Raw genomic sequence first — 6,637 nt, 5'->3', positions numbered from 1 at the left:
ATAGAATTCGAGCACTATAGGCGGGGCGATTACCATATATAACATAAGACTTCTCCCCCAATTCTGTTTAGTCGAGCTTCTCGATCTGTCATTATTCCTCGAGAAGTAGAAAGAATAGCAATTCCCATTCCACCCAAAACTTTAGGAATTCCTTGATAGTTGGTATAAATTCGTAAGCCGGGTCGGCTGATACGCTTTAAAAAGGTTCTTGTTCTATATATTCCTTTTATAGTCTTTCTCTTTTGATGTCGCAAAGTTGAAACCAAGAAATATCTGTTACGTTCCTGATGTTTCCGAACACTTTCAATAAAACCCTCTCGTAGAAGTATTTTAACAATGTTTTCGGTAATATTTGTAGATACTACTCGAACTGTTCCTTTTTTATTCATGTCCGCATTTCTTATAGAGGTTAGTAAATCAGCAATAGTGTCCTTGCCCATAAGACTCTAATTCTAGGTTCCTCCTAATTTTTCTATAATCAACATGTTTTCTTTTTTTTTTTTTCATTTTGGATTTTAAAACATATACGTAAAACACAATCTACTAAATTAATTCTTTGGTCTCAATTTCGCCTACTAGTATTTATAATACTTCAGGAGCTAATGAAACTATTTTGGTAAAATTCAATTCTCTCAATTCCTCGGCAATCGCGCCAAAAACTCGAGTTCCTTTTGGATTGCCTTTTTGATCAATTATAACCGCAGCATTGTCATCATAGCGGATTATTATACCGTCTTCGCATTTGAACTCTTTACATGTACGTACAATTACAGCTCGAATTACTTCGGATCTTTCTAGAGGCATTTGGGGCAATGCGTCTTTGATTACAGCAACAATAACATCACCAATACGAGCATATCGCTGATTACCAGCAGCTCCTATGACTCGAATACACATCAATTTTCGAGCTCCACTATTATCTGCTACATTTAAAAGGGTCTGAGGTTGAATCATATTATTTTGATTTCAATTTGTTATTTCAATGCAAAAGGATGAAAGAAATATTGTCTTTCCAGAAAGAAAAACCGAGCATTTTTTTTTATCTTCCATACCCCTTTTAGGGTTCTATATCTCTAATCGAATAAATTGACTTCGTATGGGCATTTTACTGGCAGCTATGGAGATAGCTGCTCTAGCTACAGTTTCAGATACTCCCCCCATTTCATAAAGTATACGACCAGGTTTAACAACGGATACCCAATATTCGGGGGACCCCTTTCCCGAGCCCATACGTGTTTCCGTGGGTCTTAGTGTAACCGGTTTGTCGGGAAATATACGTACCCATATTTTTCCACCACGACGTGCATATCGTGTTATTGCTCTTCGTCCTGCTTCTATCTGTCTCGCCGTGATCCAAGCGGGTTCAAGTGCTTGAAGAGCATATCTACCAAAACAAATACGATTGCCTCGGCAGGATTTTCCTTTCATTCTTCCTCTATGTTGTTTGCGAAATCTGGTTCTTTTGGGGTTATAGTCGATGGTTCTCTTTCTTAGTTCCATCTCTACTGCAAAACTGGACATGAGAGTTTCTTCTCATCCAGCTCCTCGCGAATGGAATCAGAAAGCATGTAAATTTCTCTAATTCATAATATTCCAAAATATTACGGTACGGATAGATACACATTAATAGATAATAGAAAAAGTTCGGTTTTTTTTATATTGAATTTGTTAAAACAGAAAAATATAATATATAGTCAAAAAAGAAGATCTAGAATATATCCAGATGTGTGTGTATATTTATCTAAATTCTATATTTATAGATAATGTAATCCTTCTTAAAAAAATCCTTATTTTTACTCTTATTGAATCGCGGTAAAGTATTCTAATTCAATAAGAATTTCGCGGGCGAATATTTACTCTTTCCTGTCTTATTTGTTAATTTATAAACTTACCAAATAAGACAATTTTTTTGGTTTGTTCCGCCATCCCACCCAATGAAGTGTTAGGATTCTTTTCAATAAAATCCTATGGAATCATAGGTTCTGTCGTTCCCACTGCTTCTCCTTGAATGGTTAGGTCTGAATCCCGCAACGGAGCTTCCAAAAAATTTCTTTCCGAGTTAATTTTCTCAGTTTTATTAACCCGGGCGGCTCTTTATTATTGCTTTAAATTTGTAGTTCTTGTTTCAAGTTACAATTTTTAATTCTCTATTATTTTTATTATATTGATGCTTTATCACATTGCCTTTTATGATGTAATTCATAGACCATACATAGTGGAATCCTATATCTTATTTATTTCCTCTTCCTTCTTTCTATCATCCCTCCCTTTATCCACATCCCTTTAGTTTTGCTTCACAACCTAGAATCCCTTTTCTTTTTTAGAGAAAAAATTGCAGTTGCTACAACTATATGACACATCTACTCATTTATGTTATGATAGAGGTATTTATTCATATAGTGACTGTTTCTTAGTTAGGATCTCGACAATACGAAGCAATAGGTTGGTTATTAGTTAATTTTCTATAATTACTAAGTTTTTTTCTTAAAAAAAAGAAAAAAATAACGAGTCACACACTAAGCATAGCAATTATATTAAATGATTTATCAATTTTCATTAAATCTTATAGAAAGAGGTATAATTTCTTCTTTTGCAGGGATTTCAGGAAAAAAGTCTCTTGTCATTTTTTATTCTATCAATGGACAGAATCCGAAGACAAGATTACTTATTCTTCGTCTACGAATATCCAAATTTTTACACCTAATACTCCATAGATAGTCCGAATTGGATAGCAGCAATAATCAATTTTAGCGCGAATTGTTTGGAGGGGAAGTCTACCCTTTTTAATAGATTCGGCGCGTGCAATTTCTTTTCCTCCGAGACGACCCGCAATTTTTACTTTTACTCCCCTTATATCTGCTTTTTTAGTTAATTCAATGGCTTTTTTCATTGCCTTTCGGAATGAAACTCTATTTTTTAATTGGAAAGCTATATATTCTGCAAGAATGTTAGGCTGTCTATAAGGTTCTTTAACTTTTTCGATAGAAATATTAAATCTCTGGTTTACAGAGTTAATTTCCTTTTGTAGATCTTTCTCTAATTCTTCGATTGCTCCTTTTTTCTTTAATAAATTTGGGAATCCAATATGGATTATGACGTGGATCGTATCGATTTCTTTTTGGATTTCTATATGTGTAATTACTTCGGAACTTGAACCTGAGTCCATTTTTCTATTATGTGTAATTACTTCGGAACTTGAGTCTGATTCTATTTTTCTATTCGAGCCCTTTTTCCTATTCTTTTGTATATAGTTCTTGATACAATCCCTTATTTTTTTATCTTCCTGTAGACCTTCAGAATAATTTTTTGGTTGTGCGAACCAAAAGGAATGGTGTTTTTGGGTTGTACCAAGTCTGAAACCGAGTGGATTTATTTTTTGTCCCATATTTTTCTATTCTATATTTTTTTTACTGGGAATCGAAATCTTAGATGGATCTAAAGGTTATTTAGATTTCTTTACTATATTTAGTACAATTGTTATATGACACATGCTTTTTTTTATGGGGAAACTACGTCCTCGAGCTCGAGGTCTGAATTTCTTCATAATAGTACTCCTACTGACTTCGGCTTTAGTAATAAATAAATTCGCTTTGTCGAAATCCCTATAATGAGTAGCATTTGCGGCTGCCGAATAAACCAACTTTAAGATGGGATAAGATGCTCGATAGGGCATGAGGTTCAGTATCATAACAGTTTCCTCGTAGTAACGCCAGCGAATCTCGTCAAGAACTCTTTGTGCTTTGAAAACAGACATAGGGATACGTTTTTGTGCTTTGAAAACTCTCTCGAACTTAAGTAGACGATCGGTTGGAACTTTCCTTGCGAGTTTCCTTAGCCCACTTTTCTTCTTCTTTATCCTAGGGATATACTTTACTAGTTTGAAACTTGTCATAAATAAGGTTATTCCCCGCCTACCTTTACTTTATTTTGAATCTTTTTTTCTTCTTAATCTTTCTATTCAGAATTCAGTTAACGACGAGATTTAGTATCCTTTCTTGCATTTTCATAACTCGTGAAATGCCGAGTAGGCACGAATTCCCCCAATTTGCGACCTACCATAGGATTTGTTATGTAAATAGGTATATGTTCCTTTCCATTATGAATCGCGATTGTATGGCCAACCATTGTGGGTAGAATGCTAGATGCCCGGGACCACGTTACTATTGTTTCTTTCTCCTCCTTCATATTGACCTTTTCTATCTTTGCCAATAAATGATGAGCTACAAAAGGATTCGTTTTTTTTCGTGTCACAGCTGATTACTCCTTTTTTCCTTTTTAAAGAGTGGCATTCTATGTCCAATATCTCGATCGAAGTACGGAGGTCAGAATAAATAGAATAATGATCAATGGAAAAAAGAAAAAAATCCTTTAGCTGGATAAGGGGCGGATGTAGCCAAGTGGATCAAGGCAGTGGATTGTGAATCCACCATGCGCGGGTTCAATTCCCGTCGTTCGCCCATCGCATTATTGCAAATTCCAAAAATGCAATTTTCCATATTCCTAGTTACGTATTTACTTACGGCGACGAAGAATAAAACTATCGCTATATTTTTTCCTTTTCCTAGTTCTTCTTCCAAGCGCAGGATAACCCCAAGGGGTTGTGGGTTTTTTTCTACCAATGGGAGCTTTCCCTTCACCGCCCCCATGGGGGTGGTCCACAGGGTTCATAACTACCCCTCTTACTACGGGGCGTTTACCTAGCCAACACTTAGATCCGGCTCTACCCAAACTTTTTTGGTTCACCCCAACATTACCCACTTGTCCGACTGTTGCTAAGCAGTTTTGGGATACTAAACGGACCTCCCCAGATGGTAATCTTAAAGTGGCCGATTTACCCTCTTTTGCAATGAGTTTCGCTACAGCACCTGCTGCTCTAGCTAATTGCCCACCCCTTCCACGTGTGATTTCTATGTTATGCATGGCCGTGCCTAAGGGCATATCGGTTGAAGTAGATTCTTCTTTTCTCTCAAAAAACCCCTTCCCAAACTGTACAAGCTTCTTCCAAAGCATACGGCTTTCTAGATGTATATGACGATCTCTAGACAGATGGATCTTATATGAATCATATGATGAAGTACCACATGAGTGGATATATAGGAAAGGAATCCAAATCTGCCGAATCGCTCATGTTATGATCTTCTACATCCTAGGTCTCTGCGTTCCGTCATCTGGCTTATGTTCTTCATGTAGCATTCAGATCGAATGACTCTATGAAATTACGTCGATACTTCCACATATTATGGGTAACGTAGGAGACATCCCTATTTTCCCCCGGGGGTCTTAATTACCACTGCTTAGCTTTCAATTTGCCTCTGACCATCAAATTAAATGTGAATAACCCGTCCTCCTCTCTTTGAAACAAGGGGCGCTTCCGGTTCTGTGCGTGCTTCAAACAATTTTGTCTTCTCCATATTACCATATCTCTAGAGCCAATAATTTTCTATGAGGAACTACTGAACTCAATCACTTGCTGCCGTTACTCAACAGTTTTCTGTTGAGGTCTATCCCGTAGAGGTAGTCAAATTGGATCAGTGATCGATTTCTAGGTTTCGTCGTAAACCTAATTGGTTACTTCCAATTACGTAAATCAATAGTTCAAACCGCACTCAAAGGTAGGGCATTTCCCATTGATATAGGAACTTTTGTACCAGAAACAATAGTATCTCCAATTATAGCCCCTCTGGGATGTAAAATATATCTCTTCTCACCATCCCCATAGTGTATGAGACAAATGTATGCATTTCGATTAGGGTCGTATTCTATGGTTACGATTCTACCAGATATGTCTTTTTGATTCCGTCGAAAATCTATTTTACGGTATAGGCGCTTATGACCTCCCCCTCTATGCCTTGCGGTAATGATTCCTCTGGAATTACGACCTTTACCACAACGGTGCCGTCCATGGATCAAATTATTTCGTGGATTGGATTTCACTTGCCTGTCTACGGTTCCCTTGCGTGTGCTCGGGATAGGTGTTTTGTATAAATGTTTCGCCGTATTATTAAGTATTCTCCTTTAGTTTTTTTCTCTATCTAGAAGTGGAATAGAATAACCCGGTTGAAGGGTAATGATCATACGTCTGTAATGCATTGTATGGCCCAGAATAGGTCCTATTCTTCTACCTTTTCCAGGTAGTCGATGGCTATTCACAGCTACCACCTTAACACCAAAGAAGAGTTCGACCCAATGCTTTATTTCTGTCTTAGTGAATCCCGATTCGACATTAAAAGTATATTGATTCTTTCCCAATAAACGAAGACTTTTTTCTGTAAATACTGCGTATTTGATTCCATCCATAAATCGACTTTCCCTCCTATGCTCTGAGTTCCAGTATCGATAAGAATTCGAGTTCTTATTGTTCTTATGTTATGGTATGAATATACCATACCAATTCGTTATGTATGGATGATGGATGAGATTCCATGGATAGAGAGCCAGTTCCAATAGACTTATGGAATGTTCCCGTTCGTGTGCATCCAGCAGGAATTGAACCCGCAAATTTACCAATTATGAGTTGGGCGCTTTAACCATTCAGCCATGGATGCTTAACAGGGATCATCGTACATCGTAAATAACCAATTTTCATATAGAAAGACATATCATAGAAAAATGAAATCGAAAATATTCCGAGATGGCA

Source organism: Triticum urartu, unplaced genomic scaffold, assembly GCF_056163025.1.
Source record: "Triticum urartu cultivar PI428250 unplaced genomic scaffold, HENAU_Tu73 scaffold627, whole genome shotgun sequence".
NCBI classification, from domain to species: domain Eukaryota; kingdom Viridiplantae; phylum Streptophyta; class Magnoliopsida; order Poales; family Poaceae; genus Triticum; species Triticum urartu.
This window is presented reverse-complemented; position numbering follows the sequence as displayed.